The sequence below is a fragment of the Vitis vinifera genome, chromosome 19 (assembly GCF_030704535.1).
Source record: "Vitis vinifera cultivar Pinot Noir 40024 chromosome 19, ASM3070453v1".
In the NCBI taxonomy this organism is placed as follows: Eukaryota; Viridiplantae; Streptophyta; class Magnoliopsida; order Vitales; family Vitaceae; genus Vitis; species Vitis vinifera.
In genome coordinates, this window is record NC_081823.1 from 25160616 (window position 1) to 25175536 (window position 14921).

The 14921-nt window shown below is 35.6% G+C and overlaps 1 pseudogene; it reads right to left on the reverse strand.

Moving 5' to 3' along the window:
• Positions 1–1358: 1358 nt before the first annotated feature.
• Positions 1359–11995, reverse strand: LOC109121792 (probable disease resistance protein At5g63020; annotated as a pseudogene).
• Between the last annotated feature and the right edge of the window lie 2926 nt (positions 11996–14921).

Genomic DNA, 14921 nt, shown 5'->3' on the forward strand with positions numbered 1-14921 from the left:
TCACTTGATGCCAGAAAGGTCTTAGTATGAGGGAAATATTGTGGTTCCTTAAAATTCTTCAATGCTGGTATCCCACAATGGTATCCTCTGCGTCTCTTTCCATTCTTCAACTTCATGAGCTGTGTGTATCAGGGAAATATGTGAAATCATTCTCCATCTTCAACTGCTGCATCAACGGCAGAAGGAAATGTAGAAGGAAGAAGTTGATTCCAATTATTCTCCTTTGTTTTGTGGTTTTGCATTAAAGAAACACATCCCAACAGCCTGACAGATAATGCTTATGAAAAATAAAATAAAGAGACATGATGAAGTGAAAAGAGGATTATCCCAATGAATGAAGCAAATGTATTCTCTTGATTTTCAGTTGATGCTTTGTTTTCCCTGTTTTAGCTCCTTAAAACTCTTTCTTTCAGCTGCACTCTAAAATCCTCTGAATTTTCACCTTCTTTCCCCCAATGCTCCTTAGGATTTACAGTAGGCAACCTCCCAATATTTGATTTTGGGTATCAATTTCATAGTTCTAAGATTTAAAATTCCAATTTTTTTTTTCCTTACATTAATTTTCTCAACAAATAAGTAGTTTATCATCTTCTACTTTTATGAAGTCAACCAAAATCTCAAACAGAGCACCTACAAAACCACAAAAAAGGAAAGGGATAAAAAAAGTGAAAAACTGCCAATTCGTGCTTCCTTTCAATAATACAAAAGCGTTGAATCTATATTTATCATCATCTTCAAGTTTTATGGCATAGGCTGTCAAGAGACTAATGAAAGTAAAACAAAAGCTTTAACAAGATAATCAGAGCTTGAAGCTTAAGTTTGTAGACATGCAAGCTCATGTGCAGTGGAAAAGATGAAAAATGCCTGGTGATGATCCAACAATGCACTAATCAAGGCTTGTGGGGATTGTCGTGTCATCCTTTGAGCTTTTGCATTATGGTTTTTGATTTTCATGGAGATTAAGGGATTGTTTCCTAGAGAAGGAGGTGGGAGAAAAATAAATGATGATGTTGCCAAACAATCTTCACAAATAAAATCTATTTTTGCATTTTTCTACAAGAATTTTACCTGGCGGTTGTGCATAATCAAATGGCTCCACGACTCCCAAGTCCCAAACAATCTAATGAAGTATGTAGAGTGAGAAACTAGAGAGAAACCAAATATAATCAAAATACATGAAAAGTTAACATAATATTGTAAATAGAAAATAAAATAATATCTTGAGAGGCCAACTCAAACAATCACAATGCAAATTTTGACTTTGGCCATATTTATAATATGAAAAATTTTAAATACGTTTATATATAAAAAAGGAAGGAAAAAAGAATTACCTTTAATGAGATGAATGCCATGGGTGCTCATTGTGTGGGTTGAAAATATGGAGTGAGGTTGTGCTTAATGGTTTGATCCTCCCACTTCAATTCATACCACCATTTTTGGTCTTCCTCGATTTTCTCTAATTTCTTGCTCACTCCAGTATTGGAATGAAATGGCAGCTTCCTTAAACTTCGACATCCAGACACGTGGATGTATCTTAAAGATGGAAAAGGTAGGGCACATCCATATATACTTCTTAGCTTTAGTAGCCCTTTTAAAATGAGAGATACGAGTCTCGAGAATACACCCAAATGGTCTACTTCAATTTCTAAAACTTCACTCCTTTCATCATCTATCACTTTTTCCATTGATTCGCAGAATCTAAGACTTAGAAATTGAAGGCTTTGAGCATAAATAAGCCATGTCATATTCAACAATTGATAACATCCATATATGTCGACATCACAAAGGTTGTTCAAGCATTGGTGCCTTGAGAATTTTGAGTAGACCACCACTTCCTTTTCAAAATTGATTTTCACATCTTGCAATTCAAAACAATCTCTAATATGGAGTGCCTTTGTATAAAGGGATAGTTGGACCAACTTCAAATACTTACAAATTAACTATAGCCCTCTTGTGGATCTTTGTAACTTGTGGGAGTTAAATAATGATTGGATGGATGATTCACTTGCAAGGTTGATGGATATATCATCAATGTGTTCCAATTGCTTTAACTCTTCTAATAACCTTCTTTCATCATCTTCGGTAAAGGCTGACTCTTCCTCTTTTGTGCTATACATGCTAAACAATTGCAAAGAGGAAAGACTTGATACCATTTGAGATGGAAGTGACTCAAGAGAATACATATCATTCAATATCAAGCACCTTAATTTTTCAAGTTCTTGAGCTCCACAGGTAAGTATTCAATACTTGTCCATGACAAATTAAGATATTGCAAGGTAACTAAGTCTCCAATCTCCACAGGTAACTCCTTAAGAAGAAAATTGTTTGACAAATCCAAAACTCTTATAATAGGCATGTTTGTAAAGAATCTATTTGGAAATGACTGAATAAACTTATATGTTGCCAAAAAGGTCTCCATGTTAGGGAAATATGGTGGTTCCCTAAGCTCTTCAATGTCGGTATTCCTCAATAATGATATCCTCTGTGTCTCTTTCCAGTTTTCAACTTCCTTAGCTCCAATATATCCAACTCCATCTTTTACCACAAATTTGTTCTTCTTTTTCCCGTTTTCGCGAGCCAACCACAAAGCCAAATCACGAATAACATCATGCATCTTCAAATATTCGTCTTTTTCATCTAATGGAGATCTGCCATTCTCCAATAAACATGCAAGCTGTAAACTTTTAATAACTTATTCTCCTTGATTTCTTGCTTCTTGTATGTTGTCATATTCATCCAGAAAACCCTCCCCGATCCGAAGTTGTATAATTTTTCGATGAGAGTTTTCATAATCCTCCGGAAATAAAGAGCAATATAGGAAACATGATTTGATGGCTTCATCGGGTAGGCTATCATAACTGAATGCCAAGCGTGAAAACAGATGATTCTCCATACCTTGAAACTTTGCTGGATAATTCTTCAACATTTCTATTTTTTTCCTCCGTTCTTCGGGTGTTTTTGTTCCCGCCATTGCTCGCCCTATGGTGATGAGGGCAAGTGGTAAGCCGCAACACTCACTGGCAACCACCTCCGCCAGCTTTGGTACATCTGGATGAGAATTTATGGTGTCTGATCCCACCTTCGTCTGAAACAGAGCAAAAGCATCCTCCCATGGGAGACAATTCGCTTCAATGCTCTCTGTAACTTCCATGTCTTGGCACACATCTTTAGATCGCATTGTAAGTACCATCTTCAACTTATCTTGATGATTCAGAGGAAGAATACTGATTACTACCAAAAAGTGCTATTTTGTAGACCTAATTATAATGGTTTTAAGCACCTTTGAGTAGTAATCATATTCATTTAACCCAATTAATTCATTAAGGTCCTTAGTAATTGGTTTTAACCATTTTGTGGCAAGTTTACATGTTTTTATCAGCTTATGAATCAATTCAAGCATGCCAAATGATGGAGGAGCTACTTGGACAAGTTATGGCAAAGCTTTTGGAAGCTCAAATTCATGAAGAACCAAGCTTTGGAGCTCCATAGCCCTTTGCCAAAGTCGTTCAAAGTATGCAAGGAAAGAACAATGGAGAAGAGGAAAACAGAGTGAAGAAAATAGAGGACAGCAGCTACAATCTTCTTTCGCACTTTTGGTGCACTTCCCGAAGTCCATTTTCTACATGCTATATACCATTTCAAAGCTCAGGAAGTCAAGAATCCAACGCTTTAAACCGTGTATGATTTGGAGCTGAAATGAGGAAGATATGGCATTCGGAAGACAACTGCTCCAGGCTTGTGCGAAAATTTCGCACAACACCTTCCAAATTCGCACACCCCCTTGCGTGGTGCGAATTTTCCCCTATTTCTGCCGACTCCACAAGAGATCTTTTCTTTTGGATATTTTTGTATAAATTTCCATTCTTCTCCTTGTAATCCACCAATCATAAGATTTCTTAGCTAGGAAGGTTGGAAAAACTTCTCTATTTATATCCCCTTGCATTCGTTGTAACAAATATTGATATATAGATAATATATATTACGTTTGACACTTAGAATATTTACAGAGCTCTCCCGTTTCTATTTTCTTAGTAGCCAAATAGCCTCTAAGGGCATTTCCTCAGAGGATGATTGGCTAAAACTTTTAGTTTCTCAAAGTATGGATGTTATGTGATGGCTTGGATGCAATCCCATGGAAATTTCTCGCACCCGGAAGGTAAGGTAGTCGTTTTTCATTAAAGGTTCATTAATGCAAAGTTTGGTTTTTATTTCCTTTGGACAACTTCCAACGGCCAATACTTGATAAGCTTTTGGATTTCTATCCATTAGTTATCTCCTACGAGCTATTGGAAGGTGAGGTTTTCAATTCCAAGTTTTGTATTAATCCGTTAGAACCAATTTCAATGGCCATTGAAAGGTGAGTTTATCACTTGGAATGACTTTGAGTTGCCAATATTTGGTAAGCTTTTGGCTTTAGACCATTAGTTATCTCTTACGAGCCATTCAAAGGAAGTCTAAGGTGAATAACCATTGATGAAATTCACTACCATCTGTTTTGCCATTTTAAAGGATTAAAACTTGATTTGATAAATCCATACCGGTTCGGGAAGCAAGCATCACCATAGTTGCAACCCCAACGCGAGGAGCCTATCCTGAGATTTCCAATTTGCATAAGAGCCAGAGCATAACTATCCTATCTTTGAGAAACTTGTTTTTGCACCCTTTCATTTTAGTCTTTAATGTTAGCTTAGATTAGTTTAAATCTTTCTAAAACATTTACATCTTCTTTTAAAGCTAACATCCATAAGAAAATCACCTATTTTCCTAATTTGAATATCACTAGTGTTTGCGAAAACCCTTCCCAGTGAACGATCCTAGAACCACTATGCTATAGTAGCTTGGCTACTTTAGTAATAGTATTCAAGGTATAAATTTTGTTGATACGCCTTTAAAGCTAAGCTACCATGAGTCGAATCAAATACCAACTTTGGATAGATCCAGCTGCTCCCCATATGTCGTCTAACAAGAGCACAAATTTCTTTGTCTTCAGGACATTGAATATTTCTTTTGCCCTTTCATCCTCACTCCTACCTTCCCATTTATCTTTGGGAATCTCCAATTTATTGAAAAGAACTCGCTGAACCTTTTCCACATTGGCTGGTCTGGACACAGTCACCTAAATCACTGCATCAAGTTCAAGCCTGGTTTTGAGGAGCTCATTGTTGATCCTGGTCAAGAGGGTGGTTTTGCCCACACCCCCCATTCCATATAATCCGATACTGCTTACCTGCTCTCCATCATCTTGGAGCCATTTCCAGACCTTCCCAAACAACAAATCTTGGCCCACAGTCTTGTCCAGAGGCCTCTCGATCACGGGAGGACCAGGCAAAGGTTCAGCAACTACACTGAAATTTGAGCCCTCCGTCTTCTTTACCGTCACAACATCCATCTTTTCAAGTACCATCTTGCCAAGCTTGTAGCTAGCGCCACAGTTTTTAGGACAATAGGTTCCGAGACATATCTTCTGGATTTCTTCATCACCTATGGCCAATATTTCCATCACTTGTTCTTCCATGGCTTCTACATTGCGGAGCCAGCCATCGACTACATGAGTACGCTTCTTCTGAAGTTTCTGTTAGAATTCAACCAAGATGAATACCCTAATTTCATATATACTGGAATAGTTAACAAGGTAAATACCCTAATTTCATATATATTGAAATATTTAACAAGGTGGATACCCTAATTTCATATATACTGGAATCTCCTGATTAAAAAACAATGAGTGGAAAAATAATAGCGAAAGCATACCTGAATCCATTGAAGGAGAAACCTTATAGGAAGAAAACCCTTTGAGATGGTCTTCCAATTCTAGCCACTAGATTCTGTGTCAATTTCTCTCTGAGAGGATTTTCAGAAATTGGAATGCGTAGTCGTAGAATGGGGACCATAACCCTATTTATAAACCGCTAGGGCAGTTTTAATTTTATCACAATTATATTTCTGCCCCTCATAGAAATAATAATTGTCTAATAGTATCTACACAATAATCTCATGACAATTATACCCTTAAGCCAATTAATCAATTATTAATTAGATCACTATATTTAGGCTTAATTAAATGATAGCACACACATTTTAATTATTTACATAAGTGGCCCAAATTATAGATTAATTACAAAAATTAATCTAACAATCTCCCACTGGGCCACATGCATATGTAATCAAATAAATGTGCTTAACCTTATGAGCTCAAAATTTGCTATCATGTCCTTAGGGTATATCCGAACAATCTCGTCCATTAACTATACTGACATAGGATCAAGGTGGCCTTTGTTACATCAATCATTACTAGACCAATCAATGGTCACATATATCTGCACAGCTAAATGACATAGATCAATCATGAGTGCATAACATGGAAATTACATGCAATGTGATCTATTCATGCCTATTTCCAACTGGTCCAACTTAACTTTATTGAGATCAAATCTTTAGCATAATTTAACAGAGTGCAATAAAATGAATACTTTATTTCTGCAGAACACAATCCAAATGTATAGATAAAGTCTAAACATAACATAGAGCAATATACAATGAATAATACAAACTCCCACTAAATTTGGATATCCTCAAATGAGACAACACCCATATGAGCAGTGTGCTCATGAAAGACCTTGGGTGGTAATCCCTTTGTAAGCGGATCCGCTATCATGGAGTTTGTTCCAATATGCTCTATGGATATCTGTCAACTCTGTACTTTTTCTTTTACAACTAGGAACTTGATATCAATGTATTTTGATTTTGTAGAACTCCTATTGTTATTGGAATATAAAACTGCTGATTTATTGTCACAAAATATCTTCAGTGGTCTTTCAATACCATCCAGAACACGCAGCCCAGTGACAAAATTTCGTAGCCATATTCCTTGATTGGATGCCTCATAACATGCTACAAACTCTGCTTCCATGGTGGATGAAGTTACGAGTGTCTGTTTGCCAGACCTCCATGAAATTGCTCCACCAGCCAACAGATAAATATAGCCTGATGTGGATCTTCTGCTGTCTTGGCATCCAGCAAAGTCGGAGTCGGAATACCCAATCAACTCTAACTGATCCAATCTCCTATATGTAAGCATGTACTCTTTTGTTCTCTGTAAATATCTCATAACCCTCTTGGCTGCTCTCCAATGATCCATTCCAGGGTTACTTAGATATCTGCCTAACATGCCAACAATGTATGCAATATCCGGACGTGTACATACCTGAGCATACATTAGACTCCCCACAGCCGAAGCATAAGGAATCTTTTGCATTTCTTGACTTTCTAAACTATTTTTAGGGCATTGATTAAGACTGAATTTGTCTCCTTTAGCGACAGGGGTATCACTTGGTTTGCTATTTTGCATGCCATACCTTTGGAGGACTTTATCAATATAGGTCCTTTGTGACAATCCTAAAATACCCCTAGAACGAACTCGGTGTATCTGGATTCCTAAGACAAAGGAGGCATCACCAAGATCTTTCATCTCAAAATGTTTTGATAAAAATCTCTTGGTGTCGTGCAATATGCTAATATCATTTGTGGCTAGCAATATGTCATCGACATATAAAACCAGGAAAATATACTTACTCCCACTGAATTTGTGATACACACATTCATCCATAAGATTTGCCTCAAAACCATATGAGACAATAATTTGATGAAACTTGAAGTACCACTGACGAGAAGCTTGCTTGAGCCCATAAATGGATTTAGTTAATTTACAAACCATATTCTTTGAGTCTTCGGACACAAAATTTTCTGGTTGTACCATATAAATTGTTTCATCAATGTCACCATTGAGAAACGCTGTTTTAACATCGATTTGATGTAACTCAAGATCATAATGTGCAACTAGTGCCATGATTATCCTGAAAGAGTCCTTCGTAGAAACTGGAGAGAAGGTCTCTTTGAAGTCAATTCCTTCTTTTTGAGTAAAGCCTTTAGCTACAAGACGTGCTTTATATCTTTCTACATTACCATTTGAATCCTTCTTGGTTTTAAATATCCATTTACAACCAATGGGCTTCGTACCAACTGGTAATGGGACAAGTTCCCAAACTTTATTGTCTTGCATAGATTTGTACTCTTCATTCATGGCTTCAATCCATTTCTGAGAGTTGGAACTTTTCATGGCTTGCTGGAAGTTGATTGGATCATCTTCCATCATTCCACTTTCTACCTCACGTTCCTGGAGATATACGATATAATCGTCCGAAATTGCATTTCTCCTCTCTCTAGTGGATCTCCTTAATGGCATATTTTCTTGAGGTTGTTGAGTTTGTTCTTCAGGAGCAATGTCCTCATTTGCAATTAAGGGTTGAACAATATTGTCTGTTGGTTGAGGATCCAAATTTACTTCTTGATCAATGATAGGTAGTGAAACCTGTACATTATCAAAAGCAATAGTAGATCCCTCTTCCTCCTCAAAGACAATATTCCTAGCCTGATTTCTCCCCCCAAACTCAACATCCTCAAAAAATGTTGCAGTTCCCATCTCAAAAATTGACCTAATAGCAGGATCATAAAATTTAAAACCCCTTGATCGCTCTGCATAGCCAATAAAGTAGCTGCTAACTGTTTTAGAGTCCAATTTCTTTTCATGAGGCTTATAAGATCTCGCTTCAGCTGGACATCCCCAAATATGAAAATGCTTTAAACTAGGCTTTCGACCTGTCCAAAGCTCATAAGGCGTTTTAGCAGCCGCTTTAGTTGGCACCCGATTTAGGATATAAGCTGCCGTTTTGAGTGCTTCACCCCAGAGTTTTTCGGGTAAAGTAGAATGACTAATCATACTCCTTGCCATGTCCTTAAGGGTTCGGTTTTGTCTTTCTGCTACACCATTCATGCTAGGTGATCTTGGCATGGTGTATTGAGGGACGATCCCACATTCCTCTAGGTATTTAGCAAATGGTCCTGGACGTTGTTCACCTGATCCGTCATATCTACCATAGTATTCACCACCACGGTCAGATCTGACGCTCTTTATTCTTTTGTTGAGTTGTAACTCAACTTCTGCTTTAAATGTTTTGAACACGTCCAATGATTGTGATTTCTCATGTATAAGAAATAGGTAGCCATATCTTGAATAGTCGTCTATGAATGTTATAAAGTACTGTTGACCATTCCAAGATGCCATAGGGTATGGTCCACAGATATCTGTATGAATTAATTCTAAGACGTCTGTAGCTCTATTGGCACCTAATTTCTTTGTTTTGGTCTGTTTTCCTTTAATACACTCAACACAAATATCAAAATCTGAAAAGTCAAGTGAATCCAAAATCCCATCGGACACAAGTCGCTCAACTCTAGATTTAGAGATATGACCTAGGCGTTTGTGCCACAATGAGGCCGAATGATCTTTATTCAATTTACGTTTCGTACCTCGTGATTCCACATGCAAGGTTTCATTATAGGACGGAATAGTTTCCAACAAATATAGATTATCATAAACATTAAGTAAACCGGTTCCTACAGCATTTGAATTAATAGATAATGTAAATCTATTGTTTCCAAATGAACAATAATAAACTGATTTGTCCAAAACAGAAACTGAAATTAAATTCCGTCTGAAAGACGGTACAACAAAAGTATCTATTAAATCCAAAAAATAACCAGATTTCAATAATAATCTAAAGTGCCCTATTGCCTCTACTTCTACCGACTGACCGTCTTCGACATAGATGCATCTTTCAGCATCACTTGGTTTTCGGTAACTCAGGCAACCCTGCATAGAAACACAAATGTGAGTAGTAGCACTAGAATCTAACCATCATGTGTTTCTAGATACTGAAGCTAAATTAACTTCAGAACAGACCAAAGTAAGAAACATACCTTTCTTAACACGCCAAGCAGCATACTTGGTACATTCCTTCTTAGTATGTCCAGGCTTATTACAGAAGAAACATGTTACCTCAACTTTCTGTTTCTTTTGTTCTGGACCATTAGAAGTAGCAACCTTATTATCCTTATTCTTTCGTTTGCCCTTATCCTTGGAAGTGCTAGCCAGATGAGCACTTTCGGTCTTGTCTTGCTTCAATCTCTCTTCCTCTTGCACACAGAATGAAATGAGCTCATTAAGAGTCCGTTTATCCTTTTGACAGTTATAACTGACCTTGAATTGATTAAATTGTGCAGGAAGAGAGATGAGAACCAAATGCACGAGTAAATCATCAGATAACTCGAGTTTCAAAGCCTTAAGTTTTGAAGCAAGATGAGACATCTCCATGATGTACTCCCGAACATTACCCTTGCCTTTATACTTCATTGAAATCAAGCTTGCTAAAAGCGTGCTCGTTTCAGCCTTATCGTTTTTGGCAAAACGTTTTTGAATTTCCGCAAGGAAGTCACTGGCATTAGTAACCTCATCGGTTACCGCACCCCTGAAAGCTTCTGGAATGCCGCGCTTCATGATCATAAGACTTAGCCTATTTGAACGTTCCCACTTACCCCAATAAACCTCATCCTCTTGAGTACTTTGCTCATTGAGTTCATCAGGTTTGGGCATTCTCAAGGCCAAGTCTATATCCATGCAGCCTAAGAGAATCATCATATTCTCTTTCCAGTCGTTAAAATTAGTCCCATTTAACATAGGGACATTATTGATGTTGGCAGATATAGAAGTAGTTGATATAAAAGCTGAATCGAGAACAAAATAAAATGAATCAAATAAACCATCATGCTCACATAAAATAAGCAATTAAACACATAATCTTTAAATTTAAAAGCAAATTATGACATTTCAAGATACCTAGCACAACATTAATATCAAGTCTTTGGACAGTAATATTAACTGTAAGTGGTACTCTTGTTGTAGTGATCAAACATTGATGATAAGTTATGTCAAATAATAAATCTATCTTTGGATTGATTTATTATTCACATTAAGTTACCTTTATAATCATCACATATTTATCACCACAAGTATGTATGCAATTTGACCAAATATTAACTTTCCTTTGGGCCAGTCAATACCCGCATGAATCACATACACACAAATATCTAACACCCCGAACAGACTAATCTACACGGAAGATGTCACTTTGGTGATTTTCCGCTTTAATTAGCCTATTTAAAATGCTAGATCAATAACTTAAATATTAATATCATAAAATGCTATTAAATAATAATAATAATAATAATAATAATAATAATAAAAATTTTATCAGCTCAATATTTCATAAATCTTAATCCATTGACATATATTAAAATAATAACTCAAAGAATTAATCAAGGAGTAGGCTCTGATACCACTTGTTAGAATTCAACCAAGATGAATACCCTAATTTCATATATACTGGAATAGTTAATAAGGTAAATACCCTAATTTCATATATATTGGAATATTTAACAAGGTGGATACCCTAATTTCATATATACTGGAATAGTCTTGTTAAAAAACAGTGAGTGGAAAAATAATAGCGGAAGCATACCTGAATCCATTGAAGGAGAAACCTTATAGGAAGAAAACCCTTTGAGATGGTCTTCCAATTCTAACCACTAGATTCTGTGTCAATTTCTCTCTGAGAGGATTTTCAGAAATTGGAATGCGTAGTCGTAGAATGGGAACCATAACCCTATTTATAAACCGCTAGGGCAGTTTTAATTTTATCACAATTATATTTCTGCCCCTCATAGAAATAATAATTGTCTAATGGTATCTACACAATAATCTCATGACAATTATACCCTTAAGCCAATTAATCAATTATTAATTAGATCACTATATTTAGGCTTAATTAAATGATAGCACACACATTTTAATTATTTACATGTGTGGCCCAAATTATAGATTAATTACAAAAATTAATCTAACAGTTTCTCTTCACGTTCCACCCCTTTCCTTCACATCTTCGTATAGGTTCTTGAGTTCCTCCATTGCAGTTCTCAAAGAGTTGAGATTTTGTGGGAGATGACGGATGTAAACAGCACGCTTGGCAGTGCAATTCCACAAGCGAGTAGCGACATCCAGGATTGGGCTCACACAATCCACGGAGAAAACAAGGACTGGGATTCAAAGCCAAGAAGAACTTAATCAGAATAGGAAAACAGGTGCTGGATTGAAATTGGAGAGGAAAAGAGAAGAATTCTGGATTTATGTTTGTTGTGTACAAAACCCAGCAAAGTTGTAGATCAGTAAGGAGAAAAGTAATAATGAAATATCACTTTTTTTTTCAAGTAAAAGACTCCGCAATCAGTGTATGATGTACTCAAATTACATATCCAAAATCAAAATGAGTTCACATTTGGGTAATGGAAAAAAATAAATTCTAAACAAAATTAGCAAAGTATTGTGCATGCTTTAGAAAGTTTGGTGATTCATAAAGGAAGAAAAGAAGAAAAGCACCGAAAGTGCGGATTCTTTGATAACATTTTTCAAGACATTCATTCGCATCATATATCATTTGTGTCTTTTAATCATTATTAAATGTTGGACATCATTCATGACTCAAGACCTATATGAAGAGTGCTTTTTTTATTTTTTATTTTTATAAAATATAATATTCTAAATAATAAATATTACTAACATTTTACAAAAAGAATATTTACTTGTTCATTTGTAAATAATTTTTATTTTTTACTTTTGTTAATTTTTTGTAAGAGGATATTTTGATATTCTCAACAACTCAAATTAGTGAAACAGGCGATGGATAGGAGTTGGTGAGGTGAAGAGAAGAATATTGGGTTTATGTTTTTGTGTTCAAAACCCAGAAAAGATGATAATGAATAAAGACTGAAGTAATAATGACATTGTCTTCCATGCAGACTGTCAAGCTCTGTAAAGATGAATATAAGGCCACCCCACCACTTCTGGTATGATATTTTCCCATTCTTTCCTTCCTTTGTGTTTCCATCAATCAAGCATAGTAAAGGGTCCACAGCTTTTCTGGGTTTCTCTTTTCCTTTAGTGGGAATCTTTTTCTTCCAACACAAATATGAATTCATTTACATATGAAGTTTGTGTACTGGTTTGTAACTATAAAACTGTAAGTAGCAGTGCATATAATTCTTCATCCGTTCTACTGTTTAAAAATATAATTCTTTTTTCTTGATAGGTTGGGATCCATTTTATTAGTAATTATTTAGGAATTTATTAGGTTTCTTTCATCATTCCAAACACGAATTTATTAGGAATTTAAGGATTTTTCCGTAATCCCATTCCAAGTTTTGGATTATCAAACATGGGTACATGAGCGGAGGAGAATTAATTGGTTTTTGAATTTTTTTTGATGATATACATAAACAAAATTTTGTTAATTTATTTTTGGAGAAGTAATTTTTATTTATTGAAAATTTGATTTTTATTTATTTGAAAAACGAGGATATTCAAATTGTTGATTATAACCAAATATCTAATTACAAGAAAAAAAAAAAGATTAATATAAAGATAAAATTGCAACCTCTCTCTCAATTAAGATGAGAGAATTTAAAATCTTACAAAATGATGAAAGAAAGCCTCTTTTTTTTTTTTTTTTAATGAATAGTAAGGGGTGGAGACCACGTTTTATAGCATAGGGAAACTCCCCCCCTTTTGTCTTCTAAACGAGATGGGATGACTTCAACTTTGACACGATACACTTAGAAATGTAAGGTTGGAATGATTATTTATTTCTATTTTAATGTTAAGTAACAATAAAAATGAGAATGAAAGAGAAATAAGTTCACAATAATATCTATACGCATAGTTTAAAATAATTTTTTATTTGTAGGACATCTAATAATGGTTTAAAATCATAGTTATTTTTTACCATATTTTGTTATGATAATAGTAATTAACTCCAAAAACAATGAAAGTTCATTTGTATATTTGTATATAGGTTTATTTGAGCACTTAAAAATGGTTAACTTGGATATATTTTTATGATAGAGAATTCTCTAGCTAAGAAGTCTTCTCTTATGCACTTGTTTGTACATTTATAATTATTTTCTTTAGGTTATATATGGTTCATGATTTTTTTTTTAGAGGAAAGAAAATAGTGAGAAAATTATAAGGAAAAAAATTTATAAAAATATTTCGGGAGACGTCTCCTTGATGTTTGGGTTTGATTCAGCTATGGATTTGGGTGACAAAGATCACACATTTGATGATGGATGATTTGATGTTGTCCGATTTTCGGCTTATCCTACATCTGATTCCATACTGGGGCATATTTCTGTTTCGATTGAGATTTACAGATCTCATGGAGTCGCATGATCATCCTCACCTACTAGATAAACGCTGAGATGATGACCTGTTTATTATCTTATCATGATTCCTCAGTGGAGCCTCTCTAGAGCCATCTAGTCAGACCCCCATTTTTCGGCATTTGGTTGTCATCATGTTTCTCATTTTGGGGTACGCCTTTTGATCTATGAGTTCGATTCAGTTATGGATGTGGATGACTAGGATTGCACATTCAATGATGGATAATTTAATATCATCTAGTTTCCCAACCTATCACACATTCGATGCCATACCAGGGCATATTTCCGTTTTGGTTGAGATTTGTAGATCTTCATTGATTTGCATGATTGTCCCCAATCATGAGATGCACGTTGGGCTAATGGTTTGCTTTCATTTTGTCCAGATTCTCTAGTGGAGCCTTTCTTGAGTCATTCAATCAAGCTCATATTTTCTGATATTGTCATGATTCTTAGATGAAGTTATCTCAGGTGCATAAACTCCCACATCATCATTTCAGTAGAGTGCATGTCAGGTCTCTTACACGTCCCCATTGAGCTATACTGGGGCATATTTCCCTCTTTTAGTTGCGGAGATGATTGTATTCTCACAGACTTGTTATAGTCTTCATTACTTGGACGAGGGATATTTCTTTGCATTACTGGTCACAGTTTCAGTGATTTTAGTCGAGATGGTCTCCAAAGGAGCACAACCTTCTGGGTTTTAACTACCCCTCTATCCATGACCTTTCAGTAGATTTTTGTGTTGGGGTCGCAGT